This window comes from Protopterus annectens, chromosome 13.part0 (genome assembly GCF_019279795.1).
Source record: "Protopterus annectens isolate FY-2018-M chromosome 13.part0, PAN1.0, whole genome shotgun sequence".
Lineage (NCBI taxonomy): Eukaryota > Metazoa > Chordata > Ceratodontiformes > Protopteridae > Protopterus > Protopterus annectens.
The window spans coordinates 114530444-114547129 of NC_056747.1; the positions used below are offsets into that span (position 1 = coordinate 114530444).

The following is a 16686-nucleotide window of genomic DNA, read 5'->3' on the forward strand; positions in this document are numbered from 1 at the left end:
ATGGCCATCTACGATTTCTGATGAAAAGTTATGAAAGGCCAAATGGTAAGGCTTTCTAGGTTTATAAGTGATAACCTCTATGAGGTGGAAATTATGAAGTTAATAAATATGTTTGTAGAGAGGTTACCCACATGATGTTCTTCACAGTATTAAATGTGAAGTCAAAAATAAAAGAAACACCATCTATAAACCGATCCTTAAAGGCGGTTTATTAAAGGACAGAGAAACAATTCACTCAAACACCATGAGGCATGTTATGGTATTACCATTTAATGACGACAGTGGTGACATCAAAAGTATTATTGACGAGTCTTGGCGGACAGTATTCACCAATGACATTGTTAAAATAGTGGGTAGCCAAGCAATATTTACATACAGTAGAGGGATGAATATAAAGGAAATAATGGAAAAAGCAGGAAAGCAAGATGTATATACTAATTCAAAGATGAATAAATGTGGATGTTGCAGTATTTGCAAATATATCAACAACGGTCCATATGTTGCAGTACACAATTTTGGTAGGACCCTTAGGTGTCCAGGGTTTTGCAACTGCAACACAAAAATGGTAATATATTTAGCGACTTGTCTTAGTTGTCCTACTTTTTATGTAGGTAAGACTATTAGAAAATTGAGACTGAGGATACTGGAACATGTTAGAGACATTAGAAACAAAAAAACTACAAATGCATTGTATATGCATAGCCTGGAATGTATTAATTTTAAAAAAATTATATTTTTTGTCATTGACAGGATTCCTTACAACGAAAAAGGGGGGGATACAAAGATACTTTTGGAGGTTAAGGAGTGTCTTTGGCAATTAAGGCTTGATGCCTCTAAATTTCCAGGCATCAATGAACATATTTCAATTTCTAGTATACTAAAATATAGGTCCATTCAAATATAATGTTTTTCAAATTCATGTAGGTTTTTTAAATATTTTTATAAGGTATCAAGATACCTATGATTTTGTATAACATAAGGTTGATATATTTCACTTTTATCATACACATTACAATCAAATTTATAAATTTACAGATTCATTAATTTTTTATATTCAGACTAACATTAATATCAGCTTTAATTTCGCATTTGTCTCAAGGATATATTTATATACATATTTTTTATATATTTTTTAAATTTTATATTAAACTACATTATTTTACGCAATATTATGTACTGTTATGAAATCTGTCCTATAGTAGTAATTTAGGTGGTTACCACAGCAGCCTCATATTTGGTTATAGTCAGTGTTTTGGTATTTATGTATTGGTTACAGTTTAGTGTTTTACAACAATGTACATATTTAGTGTCGTTCTTTTATTCTGTTGGCTTATTTATTTGTTTATTTATAATACTAACAGAATATATAAAAGCATGTGTGGTTGTTTTTTAGGTCTTTGAAGAGGTTTATTATACAACATGCAGTTAGATAATATATACATACATGTATACATTTTATTGTTTATTTTAAGTTTGTATTGTTTAGTTAAAACACATTCAATATTTATAGTTGAGTTTAATAGGTTTCTCTCATTATATAACTTTGGATGCTAAATTTCTAGAGTAATTAACGAATTGTATAGGGTGATTGGTTAATCACATTGGAGGCGTGTGCATTTTAAAGTATAAGTACCAGTATATGAATGTTATAACAGTTCATTCTCATTTTTACTCTGAAGATGCCCTATATTGTAAAGGGAGAAAGCGCTTAGTATTGTCTTTGTTGGTCTTATCAGTTTCATTAAAGGGGTTGTGATGGTCTACCCTGGCTCAGTTTTTTGTTACCAGTTCATGAGCTAGCTAGTGACTGGCAGTTCTTTCTATTCCCGTAGATTTAACTAAATTAAACTTTTAGGAATGCAACAAATTTTAAACAATTAAGAAAATATCAAATAAACTCAGTAAATTAAGAAAACATGTTACTAAAAATATGAATTTTGCTTTCCTTGTTAAAATTAATACTGCTCCACCATCACCCCATCCATGTAAAGATTCGGTTCTGCCCATCCCATGTACTTAAAATTGTTAAACTAGTAACAAGTTAATCACAGATCACCTTACAAAATGAGTCATTAGCAGACATTACTCCTCACAACTAGGGGTTATAATGGGGACAAACAGTTTCTCTATCTCCACAGGCTGTCTACTTTGCCTATATAATAACAGTGACTGGTGTTTAAAATTGTAATGCAAAGGACAACCTAGCAGTACTAGAAAGTTAATGCAAGGCCAATGGTGTATTTTAATAAGTCCAATTATTATTCATTCTATACATTTTACTGCATAAAAAAAATGAAGCTGATTAGTAACATGAGTTTGAGAATGATGCAGTAACAGTTCTGATTTGGTGTGTTCCATCGGGCATGCATGAGGACCAAATTCCCAAAGCATGCTTTAATTAATTTATTAGCAAAAAATGCAAAATGGTTACAAGTTTGTTCCACACTTTACGTAGAAAACTACTGTGAACACTGTTAGAACTTAACAGCCCATGACACTTCATTCATGCTATGTTTATCATATAATCTGTTATGTTGGGGAGATTCATGCTATGTTTATTATATAATCTGTTAAGTTGGGGAGACATTCCTGTTTTTTTTGTATGTTGGTTCAAAACTAGTATCAAATGATGTACGTCTGGCTCAAGAAAACTTGGAGGGAAATGACTAAAAGCAAAAAAGGCAAAATTTAACTACCAAAATAACACAATTTAACATGTTTTCTCCCCACAGTGTTTCAGACTGAATACTTCAAGATGGTTTAATAGTTACCCCCACATTTTCTAGAGCTGGATGTTCCTTGTGGATTTCATGGTGCTACCTTTAGCCTGTGGCTCAGGATACTACTACTATATCTGCCACATGCTGTTTGCGTGCAAACATATCTGCTTCTTGTAAAGTATCAGATATTACTCATGTCATTTACTGAAAGTGCTACTTTTACTGTTTTTCACCCTTTCACTTTCTGACACAGTGGACTATCCCATTGCTGTCCTCCATATCAGCCAGTACTCTGGCTTCTTGGCCTGATCAGTTTAGCATGAGCTTTCTGTAATTTAAGTAGAATTTGTTTCATATTTAGGTTTCATATTTAAAAAAATTGTATATAACTTTTTTCCCTGCTGTATAATTTATTAATAGCTTACTGTTTAGATTGGCAGCATATTTAAATCTCATCAGTGCATATTTTGGACTCGGCATTTAAGGTAATCAAAATGATGAAATCTCTTGTGCAAATGTGACATGATGACCATCTAACACACCCCAACATGTGCACATATAAGTATGTGGGATACCATTAGCATTGTCAAGAAAGGAGGAGATAGTTCCCAATCTGTGGGAATTAGCTCCCGAGATAAATGTGATGGTGCCACGATCACTATTTCAATGTAAGGAAAGATTTATTAGCAGAACAGTTAGAATCAATGTTTATTATAATAGCAGGTATTTGTTATCCTAGGTGGACCACATACAAGTTGTTCCAAGTTATTTTGGTTAAATCCATTAACATTTGGCAGCAATTGTTGTTAACAGGGTCATTTTCCCAGTCAATTCCTCAGTGACTGAAATACTCCATACCACATATATACTGTTGTTTGGTAATCCTTTTACCTTGCTAGACTAATCACTAAGGATATTTACTTCAAGATGGTTTAATACCATTACTCCGTTTCCCTAGACTGCCCCCATTCCCCACCCACCCCCACTACCCCAGTCATATCCAACCATCTCCACCCACCAAAACTCCAACCACTCACAGATTAGACACTCCCTCTCACTACCCTACATTAATCTATACCAAATTACATCCCCTCCATATCCCCACCTACAATAATGAAGCCATCACATAATCTTAGAATAACCACTATCCTTTCATGCAGTCTTGCTATCCTATTTATCCTAACACTAACCCTCTACCTCACCTCCTACCAAACCACACTAAATGCTACCTATGCTACGACAACAAAAGATACATTGAAGAATTTGTTCAATGGTGGAAACATTATCACCTGGTGGGATGTAATGGCTACTAAAGTTATGTACTTTTTAGCATTAATTTATAATTTGCCAAGAAGTAGGTCAGTATCAGTAGGGGTAGATATTTGTAGATTTAGAGGTGTCACAGCTATGCTGTTTTTGAAAAGTATTGCTACTCCACCTCCTCTTTTGTCATTTCTCTCTACAATAAGTATATTATACCCTGAAGGTGTAATTTTGTTGTCTGAAATATGGGGTTTAAACCCAGTCGCTGTTAGGATGGCTATTTCTGGGGAATAATGTGACAGGATAGCCTCTAGTTCATGATTGGTATTAACCAGACTTCTAATGTTTAAGTCTGGAAACAATAAGGCAGGCTTTTTGTGAGTTATATTAAGTATATGTGGTGTTTGAGAACTGGATGAAGTAAGGGTGCTGGGACCAGGATTTGGATGCATGTCTCTACTTGTAAGCAATTTTTTTTGGCAATGTTTGCTATTGTTCTAATGTGACTACATATATGTTTGTGGTATCTAAATGTAATATTTTTGAAGTTATTGTGGGTAGTGGTACTTAGTATTATATTGGCCTAAGATGGTGGTGTTGAAGATGCCAGGAGATATCTGAAAGTTTGTTGATTGCTTTAGTGTAGGAAAGTTAATAGTTACTTTTTGGTTACTTTGGGGAAGGGCTAGAGGATAGTGGTAGGATGTATAGTGTGTGGCTAAGGAGAAACACAGAAGTATTAAGATGTGTTGGGTTAGCATGAAGATGTTTAGAAAATCTTTGAGATGTGGTATTTTTAATATTGAGCGGGGGAAGCACTAAGTGGTAATTGTTTGATAATGGAGGGAGTATTAGTGAAGGAGAAGAGTAGGATAATAAAGGAAGGTGGGTAAAAATGGAAGCAGACAGTATTGTAACAGTCGTAGGGGGCAGTACAGAGTATCTAAAAGGTTACAGGCTAGGAAGTAGTATTGTAATGACCTGGGGTTGGAGACAGGATAATGGATATGTTTGTGAGAGTTTAGATCAGTAACTGAATGTGACTGGTGGTTGGACTATGACATGGGTGGGAGGAGAGAGGTTAGAAATGTATGTAATTGATGTGGGGATGGATGGGAATGGGGGTAGGTTAGGGGTGTGGAGTGAGGCAGAGCAAAGTGAGGGTGAACGGAGTGGTTCCTACCTGGACCCTCTGTGCAGCCATCTTCAAAAACAATCAGTGATGTATTAAAACCAGTGAAAAAGCAAAAGGATATGTTACTTAAAAGTAGGGTTTTAAAACAGAATGGGATGCCTTTAACAGTGAAACTTAACTTAGATGGAGTGAGCACAGAAACAAAAATGTTTCCTGCACGGCAGTTTGGTGACTGTGGATAGTCTACTATGCAATAAGAAAAATACTGCTAGAGACTAGACTCAGATTATCTGCAGATGCAGTGCAATGGGACTGGCTGAAAGCTGCTGCTAAACCTAATGGGATAGTTTACATTTAATACACATTTAAAATGGTTGTAACACCATTTGTGAAGTGCAAGAGGATTAGAAACCAATCCGTGAACCTTAAGGTATATTACGTTGCACAATAACTCTACTTTATACTGTGAAATTAAGGCAAGTGTAGACATTATCTAATTTTACCCTGAATTTCTTAAAAGGATATAATATTAAAGCTGGGAGTAGGTACAGATGAAGAAGAGAGGTAATGGTATGTTATTTTATAGATTTAAGTTTTTCTCAAAAGAAAATAGACTGTGGTTTGGGGGAGGAGGACACTTACTGGAGAGGTTTATGCAGTTGCTGTTTCCTGGCAATGAGCTTGCCAGTACAGTGGTTTGAGTAAGGAACTATACAGCAGACTGTACTAACACACTCACTAACATTTGATTAATTTAGTGCAATTAAGGTATTTTATTGTCTAGACACCTGGAAGTTAAAGCACCTACATTAGTTTTAAGTCTCTTTAGTTACAGGACAGTGTCTGTGGTTGCCCGGTGCACGAGAGAGTTATTTCTGAGGTCTTCACTTCTTGTTATGAGGGACAGAGACCCGCTTGACCTGAGGGGCGGCTTGCTTTACTGAAAGAAAATTAAAAAAATGTAAGAGAACATTAGATTAAGGCAGCACATGCTGTGTGACTAGCCACCAGCAATGGTAGTGTTATGAATAGGAAGTAATAGCTCTGGTAAAGCTGCGAGAGTCAGGGGAAGGGCATACAGTATCAAGATAAGTTATAGCCTAGTAAAATAAATTAAATGATGCATAGGAGAGCTATAGAAATGAAAGTCATGTGTGCAAGTCGGTCAATTAGGAAGAATTAAGCTGTACATGATTAGCCTTGGTTTAACTGTACTCCATAACAAAATCATCAGGCAAAGATAATGGTTGTTTCTGCTTCAGCATCTGATAATTTTTTTTCTTGTGGCAACATACAAAAATATTAGTGCGAATAATACATAAAAGCAGTTCTCTACTACGTTAAAGCAAGATACACTTTCAACATGTTTTAAACACTAGTTAATGCAGTTATGCAGTTAGAGCATTTCAATGCAATATGTGAAATTACCCTTCTGGCTCTGTTACACTAAACAAGGAAAAAGAACATATCTAGATGCATATGTGACAGCAGTTCATTAGGCAGAAATACCTTAAGGCACCCATATGTTACATCACTTTCGGAATGATTAAAGCAAACATAATTAAGTAATATTTGATTGCTACATGTATCAGTAAGATGCAACTGCAGAAATGCCTGTAGGAGTCACTAAGTTAAGCCTGTATGAATGATGGGTAACTGTAAATGCACCCTGGGTCTGGCCACTCAAGCCTTCTAGAAAGTGGTCAAAACTAGGCATAAAATAAATTGGTACAACAACAGGCAACTACAATTTGGAGTACTAGGGCTGGGCTACTAATGAACCACTTGACCTGTTGAGCATAATATTGAAATTTCAAAAAATATAAGTGCCAAAATGGCTTTTTCCTAATCAAATTAATTCAGATACTGGAACTGACAAAATGGATTTCTGTTTTTCACATCACAAACATGTTTGTATTCTAAAAGGTATGAGTACATAGCTGTATAATGTTAGCTAGATAAAGCTCAGAGCATATATTGAAAAACATGGCTTGCCTGACTGAAGCAGTTATAATAACAGGTCTCTATAGTCTGACCATGTTCTGTTACAGGCTTGAAGTCATGAGAAAGTGCAGAGCATGAGGATGTGTTGAAAGGTAATTAGTATTCGTAAGTTCTGAACCATCTATCCATCCTCAACCCCTTTTTCCCCGGTTTGCACATGGGGGTTGGGGTGTCACTTTCAACAGTGACAATCATCTTGAGCCAAGGATTACACGGCTGGGTGGCTAGCCGTGCCATGGTAGTTCATTCTTACCACTCACTCGCACACACACTTGCACCTACGGATTCACTAGACAATCTCGACGTACTGAAATGTCGAATTTCAGTACATTGAGACTGAATAGTGGAAAGTGCAGTTACGTGAAACTGCACTATGTTGAATGTGGAAGTGTCACATCCACTATCGTGGTGTTGCGTTCGTGACGTGTGGTGCGGTTTGTGGATTTATCTGGGTTTTCAGGTAAGTGGTGTATGTGTAAGGGTATTGGGTAGGGAGTTTAGTGTGTGTGAGTGCGTGTGGTGGTGTTTTTTGTGTGTTTGTGGGTTTAGTGCGACCTCGGAGTTAGAATATATAAGTAAGGGGGGTGTGGAGGGCACAGGGGGGCTTGCCCCCTGCTTATAAGTAGGGTAGATGTGTTTGTGTGTTATGTTTGCTTTAGTGTAGTTAGTTAGGCACGTGTGTGTGTGTGTGTGTGTGTGTGTGTGTGTGTGTGTGTGTGTGTGAGTGAGAGAGAGAATGGTCACGATTGTGCTATTCGCGGGTTTGGGTTTTCCACTATTCAGTCTCGAAATACTGAAATTCGACATTTCATTATTTCAAGATTGTATAGTGAATCCACACATACAGCCAATTTAGTGTCCAGTCCACCTATTGCAAGTCTGTGGAATGTGGGTGGAAAACGGAGCACCTGGTGGAAACCCACGTGACCAAAGGTAGGACATGCAGATTTCACACAGAAGGCACCCCAGCTGAGAAACAATCCAGAGAACCTCTTGCTGTGAGGTGCCAGTGCTAACTGCTGCACATTGTAGCACCCTTGCAAGTTCTGAATAATGGTGGCACATCTCTACCATCAATCAATAATGTGAATTATAATTAAAAGGAATTTTTCCAGAGTACTGCTAAATGTACAAAAAGTATGTAGTTGCCTGACATGTCTGTTAGTCTATGTTAGATTTAAGTACTGCTAATCTATTCTAATAATAGATGTCTTGCCTTGACCTGTTTTGCATCAGAGTAAATTTACTGAAGACAAATAAGAAACCTCTTATTACTGTGGTGCATAGCTTTTCTAAAACAACCTAACATATTATCTCATCTGTCTGTCTCAAAAAGGCAGATAAGAGGAGAGAAATGCAGAGGCAATGACAGAAAGTAAAAAGGGGGCTCCATTTCAAGTAGCCATGAAACAAGCCTAGACTGGCTTCATAGAGATCTTTTTAAGAATAACGGTGGATACAGGCAGCAGAAATTTCATTCCACAATAGAGTATGTTTTACTGGAAAGAAAACAAACTAAAAGCAGGTACCAATTCAGTGCTTTTCTTTCTGCAAGATATATAGACAGTGGACACATGGGCCAGCCTTAGATCAGTTGAACCTATCTGGCCCAATAGAGCCCTGCTCCCACAGGGGGCCCCCACTGGGTTGTGGCAAAATCATGTGTTATGTGATCCATAAGACTTGCCTAAAAGTCACTACAGCAAAGTACAAGTCATTTTCCTATCTGTGTTCTTGCTTCTGAAGTAGCTACAAATCTCATAAGTGGACCAGACTACATTTCCTGTCATTTATTGCACTAATATACAAGTATAGTATGATTAGAGCTGCAGTTGTGCGACACTTGTACTAATCAGTGTTAGATTCTAGTTCACAGAAAGTAATTAGTTGCAGAGTACACAAGTGGCTTTTTAACTCAAAACTGAGGTCGGATGAACCACCTGGTTTTGTATACCACTTCCGTTACTGCTGCAGAAGATTAGACCATATAAAAACTGACCGTGATACTGCTTTCTCGTTTTTCTTCTCTTGCTGACACGGGTATAGGACTGGTTCTTAACACAATTATAAAAACTAATTCTTCAGTAGTTATCCTCAGGCAATATGAAAACAAACACAAACAAAAAAGTGAATGGACTCTGTCTTTTTTAATTTCTCCAAGTCTTTTGGGTTTCTAATACTATGACGGGAATGGACCCCATTCCCAAGTCAAAGTATGATTAAAGTTCATGAAATTAGTATTGTTTCAGTCTTTCACATTAGCCAGAAGTGCTCTTTGCAATACCTGCAATGTGTCCAGTAATGACTTCTGCGATTCGTATGGAGTTACATGTATCGGTAACATACTAAGTACAATTTTTTTATAAGACCCGTTGCTCCTACTACTATTGGAACTCTCTGGGTACCCTTCTTCCACACTGCCCTAATTTCTGCCTCCAAATCCTGGTATTTTATAGCTTTGTCTCTGTCTGTACATAAAACACTGTAGTTACTGGGCATAGCAATTTCAGTGATCAATGTTACTTTTGTCTTCTTTTCATGGACTACATCTGGTTTTCTTGCATCTGCGTTTTGAACTGTTGGTAATGGGGGATCCCACGTGATACAAACGTAATAATTTTCTATAATGCTTTGTGGCTCATGTTTCCAGTGTTGTTCAGTTGCTTCAATATTATGATGTTTGCATGATCCCAATGCAACAGTCTTGCCACATTATTACGCCTTTCAGTATACAGTCCCTCTGCCATTAGTATATCACAACCAGCAACAAGATGTGTGAACAAGATTTCCAATTCTGTTTTACAAAACTTGTCCATTTCTCCCACATGTTCAATGGGCTTTGTAAACCAACATGGACATAGTCAACTATCCTCGGTTGCCAATATTAACCTTTCGTCTTTTGGTTTAAATTTACCTCTCCTTAACCATTCCAGCATTCAATCCTGATCAACATGAGGCTGCTTCAATACATTTGCAGCTATATTTATGCATTTTCCACATTTCTTGTCTTCTCATCTGATCCTTCACCTTAAAATATTTCTTTTGTTTTTGGCACATTCAGTTGCTGCCTGATTTTTATCTCCTTCTGGCTTGATTTCCATTCCCACTTAACACAGATATGCTTCTGCTAGACTAAGTAGGGAAGTCATCTTAGACTCCTTCTCCTCAAGTTTCAAAATGTTCACCATGTTTGGGTCTTCTGAGGTCAGCAGATATGTATGCAGTCCCATGACAGCAGATCTATACCCGTAATTAGTTTCAAAGAGGCCCATATCTCCTTCAGAATGGGGAATATATAGTCGGTATACACTGATTTTTATAAATCATTTCATAAGCATGAAGCGTCTTTCTTGTTTTCCTATCCAACCTATCCAACACCTTTAGGGCTAGTCAGTCATTCCAAGACTAAGTTAGGACAGGAAGAGCAAACTGGTTTATAGCTTGGACTTTGTTCCTAGATGGCAATGTTGTTTTCAGTATTAATTTTGGTCTTCTAAAATATTCCTTACTACATTTTATTCTCATTTGTTCATGTTTTATTGTTGCTCCTTCATCAATTCCCAAATATTTATACACTGTCCCAAACTGTTTTGTTGGTGCTGCAGCTTTCCTGCTTTAAAGGTTGCTTTTGCACATTTATCAAGACCAAATGACATTCTTATATCTGAAAAAGTTTTGACCACTTGCAATTGTGCTTTCAGTTCATCATCTGATGAACTATCTTTTTTGTAGATGATTTAAAACTGTATAAGTCTTTATTCTTTTCTGGGAGCCAAAGTGTAGCCTTGACCTCATTCTGTGATATGAGGTAACTTCTAATCACCAATGTATCCATATCAACATTATGGCAGTAAACTTCTTACTACAGACACAGAAATGAACAAAACAATCCAAGAGAAGTGAATCACAAGGAGTGTATGTTGAGTGGAGGGTAGAAAAATTATTCCACTTGACTAAAACAAGAAAGCAATAACAGAAACAGACTTGTACAGCCACTGCAATGATACCATAGTTTCAGAGTCACAAGCAAACTGTGGGGGCATAGACAAATAGAAACTTAAATGCATGAAAAGGTTGGGCTGGAATAGCAGGAGTTTTTTGGGGGGCAGGAATGTGTGTTGCAGAAAGCTGAAAAATTCCGTGAGCTTTGTGTGTTCTCTCCAGATCCATATGGGTTTCCTTAAAGGAAAATCTGCCCTTTCCTACAGTTTAACTCAATCCTTAGGTTTCTTTTCTCCCTACAATAAGATTCCGTGTAGATACCAGAAACCTGCCTGTACTTTTTAAAACAAAGAAGTTATGTCCTTATCATAACATTCCATCTGTGTTATCCATTTTCATTCTTCCTCAACCTGTGGGTCTCTGATCAGATGCCTGGATCTGACTCGGCCGTTTCCCAAGCTAGAAATTTGAAGCTCAAGCTCCTCCTATCCTACCAACAATGCTTCATTCCCCCAGCCTATCTCAGATCGAGTTTGCAGAAACCCTACACACACACACACACACACACACACACACACACACACACACACACACATAAGAATCTACAAATATATGCGCACCAAAGAGAAAGCATAAAGAGCTGGAGCTCAAACAGGAGCTGTGCTTCCTATAGACATACCCAGCAGGTCTCTCATAGTCATGGATAGGGGGAAGGAGGAAGAATGAAAATGGACAACACAGACGGAATATTATGGTAAAAACATAACTTATTTATCCGATGTAGTCATTTTCATTCATTCCTCAACCTGTGGGACAGGAAGGATATTTTAGAGAACTGGAGAGCCAAAGGCAGTTCTATTCCTGGAAATAATGTCCAATTTGTAGTGTACAATAAAGGTGTGGGAATTTGACCAAGTAGAGGTTGCACAAATGTCATCAATAGACACTCTACCAAAGAGCCTGAGACGCTGCCATGGACCTTATAGAATGAGCTTTGATTTGGCCGGGTAAGGGCATGTTTTTGAGTAGACAAAAGAAATGCAATCTTTCAACCATTTAGCCAGAGTAGTCTTGGTAAGAGTTTGTATCTTATTCAGATGTGAGGAAAGCGCAAACAGCTGCTTGGATTTTCTGCAAAGATTTAGTTCTGTCCAGGTAAAAACGTAGTTGCCTATGAACATCAAGATGGAGCGTATACTCTCCTTGGTTTTGAAATTTGGGAAACAAAACAGGAAGGTTAATAAACTGACTGATATTGTTTTCTGTTGCCACTTTAGGCAACAAAGATGGGTTGGTATGTAGAGTTACTCTATCTTTGTGGAAGATAAAATAAGGAGATTTAGAAAAAAGGGCTTGCTGTTCTGAAACTCTTCTTGCAGAGGTGATAGCCACCAGAAAAAAAATGTTCTCCATGAAAATTCAAGTCTTCCTTATCTGCAGGTTCACTGGAGGAAGGACGAAAGCTTGTAAGATTATGGTCAGATCCCAAGGAGGACTTGGATCCTTAACTGGGGGGTGCGAAGTAAAAAGGTACCTCTCGGGAACATTTTGCAAAGTGTAGATGAGGCTAGAGATGATGAATTTTCCCCAATATGAAAATTAGAAAAGGCTGCTAGCCGAGCATTTATGGTGGAGTAGCTGGCTCCATTATGGAAAAGGGAAGCCAAAAAATCCAAAACTTTTGAAATAGGAGCAGTAAAAGGATTTTTTTCCTGTTGAGCCCATATGGAAAACTTCTTCCATTTACTCTTGTAGATTTTTCTGGTAGAAGACTTGTGAGCGGAAATCAAAAACTTTCAGACAGGGGATGAAAGCCTGGAATGTCTTTGCCATCACTGGAAATGGAGAAACCATGCAGTTAATTTCAGTCTTTGGAGATCTGGGTGAGTGTGCCCTGAGGGGTGAGACAGTAGATCTCGAAGCAGTTCCAGAGCCACTGGCAGGCAAATTAGAGGAGACCAACGAAAGATGAACCAGATATGACAAGGCCAAAACAGGGCAATGAGGATAACCTTGGTATTCAACCTGTATGTTTTCTGCAGGAATCTGGGAATCAGGGGAACTGGAGGAAAGGCATAAAGTAGACTGCAGGGCCAAGAGGAGACTCGAGCATCTCTTGGGTGACTGCCCCTGAGGGATCAGGGCAAAGTAACTGCTACATTTGTTGTTGAAGGGCGATGCAAATAGATCTCAGCAGGATTGACTCCATTTGAGGAAAATCATATTTGCCACTGACTGATTCAGAAATCACTCATGAAGCATCAAAAGAACTCAGCTGAGCCTGTACAGCAGGATGTTGGACTCCTTGAATTTGCACTGCAGTCAGAAAGAAGTTGGTAGAGATTGCCCGTTACCACACTCTCATTGCTTCTCAACACAGCAGGTAAGATATGGTTCCTCCCTGTTTGTTGATGTGCCAGACTACCGACATATTGTCTGACTGTATTGCAATGGTTCCTAGAGGAAGAAAGCTGTGAAGTGCTTGCAATGCTAGGACCACTCATCTTTAGAACATTGATATCCAATTTGGTATCTTGAGGAGTCAATTTACCCTAGACCATTCAACCCAGAAAATGCTCCCCCACCCCATCTGGGAGGCATCCATGGTCAGTGTGGCTTTGAGAGGTGGAAGAACTAAGGGCCATTCCTGAGTGACCTCTGATGAATGAAGCCACCAAATAAGGGAGTCTCTGCATATTTGTGATAGTTGGACTGAAAGGTGTAAGGGATGCTTGTGTAATGACCAATGGATAGCTAGTGTTTATTGTAAGAGTCTCATGTGTAAGTGGGCTGTAGATAATTATTGTGGCTGTCATTGAGCACAAAGCCCTGAGCATCATATTTGCTATGGGGGCTAGTATAGTCAGAATCTGTTTGATATGCAGACATAACTTTGAGATCTTATCTGGTGTGAGGTAAGCCCAGGTTGATGTTCTGTCCATACATGCTCCTACGAAGTCTATGGTTTGTACCGGTTCCAACCAAGATTTTGTATGTTGATCGTTATGCCAAGAGCGGGAGCCGGCTGTAACAGGTAATCCCTGGCTTAAACGAGTAGATGATTGGTTGCAGCAGTTAAGAGCCAGTCATCTACATAGGGAAACACATGGAATCAATGCAGCCTGAGATGCACTGTGACTATCGCTATGCATTTGGTAAACACCCTGGGGGCTGTGGTGAGACCAAATGGAAGCAGTCTGAATTGGTAATGGCTGGCTCCCAGTCTGAAAAGAAGGTACCTTCTGGAGCACCTATCCATTTTGATGTGGTATCATGCATCCTTCAGGTCTATAGAGCACATCCAATCATCCATTCTCAAAAGAGGTAGAATGGACTGGACCATGACAATCCTGAACATTGAATTATTTACCAATTTTTCAGGGATCCCAAGTCCAGTATGGGCCTCAGGTCCTCTGTCCTTTTTCGTACTAAAAAGAATATGGAGTAAATGCCCAATCCGATTTGGTTGGGAGGGATCTCCTGGATGACACTTTTCGCAGCAGTTTTGAAATTTCTTGAGCTGCCTTCTCCCTCTGGTTGGGTGGAACATCAGGGAGGTGAGTCTTTGGTCTGGATTTTTGCGAAAAGGGAATGAAGTATCCCCTGCATACAACCCTTAGCACCAATCAGTCATTGGTAATGGCTGCCCAGGCTTCTGGATGCAAGGAAAAGCACCCCCAACTGCTTTCCAAAGGAGGGCAGTTGGGCCAGCTCTTCAGGAGTGGTGGAAGGGTCTGTCCAAGAAAGAATCTCGAGACCCCCCCCCAGTTCTGCGGACTGTCTCTGTCATGGGGGGCAGCATCTCCCATCTCCCATTATAACGGTTACTCCCTCGGCCTCTGGGGAAACGTTTCCCTGAAATTCCTGAAAAGGACCTCGAGATTTCTTGAACCACAATTTTTTCCTCATGCTGGTTCCTGGAGAAGGACCTTTGTGAGGTAGAAAAATGGATTCTGGTGGCAGACAAGGTCTTCCCAGGACCTTTGTGGGGTAGAAAAATGGATTCTGGTGGCAGACAAGGTCTTCCCATCTTCTCACCACAGGAGAGTATTCATAGGTTGGTACTAGGTTATCGGCCCTAGGGCCTATACAAGCCTAGCCATAACAATCCCCTGGCTATTTCTTCCCACAGTATTTACTTCCCTGGACCCCTGTCTAGCAGGGCGACTGACATGATCGCCAGGGTGAATTTCCTATCTCCCATCCAATCATCAAGGTTCCTTTTGAAGAGGGCCACAGAGGCGCTCTGCTTGGCATGTATGGGCAGTCTATTCCAGAGTCTGGGGAGTCTCTGGGTCAGGAATCTATCCATCAAGGATGTTTTGTTCATTGTGATGACAAGGTTTAGATCCCTGGAGCGTCTCTCTCTGAGGGATTGGGATTTCTTTAAGTGTAGCATGTCCAACAGCTTGGGTTTGACATGGCCTTGTGTCTCTGACAGTTGGGCCGAACAAAGATATCCATCAAAGGTTCTACAAAGTCACACAGCTGCATCCAAGTGTGGCACCCAATGATAATCCCTGAACTGGCAGCTCTAGAGGCACCCTCTGCAGCATGGGAAATCACCCTGACAGATGCATTAGATATCAAGTGCAGAGTGGCCATTCTGGAAGAAAAGGTCTTTTCCTCGGCAGACATGGACTCTGGGGTAGAGCTAGAGAGTTCTTTGATGAGATCCCTCTGTAGCCTAGTCAAGTGAGATAAGTAGTTCAACGCTTGTAAGGAAAAGGTGGCCAAAGTGTTACCAAACCTGTCAGTAGCCCTAGATTCTCTGTTAGGGGGGTGGACAGCAGAGCTTTCCTGAGCCAGCTCCTACTTGATGGCTGCCTCAACCATCATGGCATCTACTGGAATCCCCTTTGTCCAAATCATCCTATCTGTAGGTGAACTAAGAATCTTGTCAAACCTCTTCAGGATGGGCTCCACAGTGTCTGGTTCCCTGGTAGATACAAGGTCTATAAAAGCATCTGCTGGGGGGACACCCAAGATGTAGATGGGCCGGACCTTAAAGCCTCCAAGAGCATCGTTTCCCCTGGGTGGGGTTTTGGGTAGACCAACCACCTCTTTGGCAGAGTATCTCTAGGATGTCTGCAAAGGCGATATCATCAGGTTGAGATCCTAGGGACCCCTCCCCTTCCTCAAAATCAGTGTCAGTAATGATGGATTCCTGGGGGGGAATCCAGGTGCCTCATTTTACTCTCTCTTCTGAGCAACCTCCTCAGTGGGATGCTCTGGAGAGGTGTCAGAACAAAACTGGGGTTCCACTGCCAGTTGTCCCCATGGCAGACGAGAGGCCTCAGACAGACTCCATGGGGGTGTGGAGCAGTGCCAAAGGAGAAAGAACAGAGGCTCTCCTAAGATGACAGAGAACCCTCTCCACCACTTTGAAGACAGAGGGACTCAGAGTACCAGAGAGTCATCCCTCTGGAACAAAGCTATCAGAACAGCCCCACCCCCCCGAGCACCCAGAATGCTTCACTCTAAAGGAATAGTTGGTGCTGAGATGTTGAACACCAAGGCTCTGAGTGGAAGCGACAGCTCATAAAACATTTGAGTCTAGGTCACCCCCCCAGATTCGACATCCAGGCTATGACTCAGAGACACTCTAGGCACCGGTCAGTG

General features: G+C 39.8%; 1 protein-coding gene across 2 annotated transcripts in view; it reads right to left on the reverse strand.

Moving 5' to 3' along the window:
- CD320 (CD320 molecule) overlaps positions 1-16686 on the reverse strand; it is a 279707-nt gene that overhangs the window by 137742 nt on the left and 125279 nt on the right. The window lies entirely within an intron of this gene.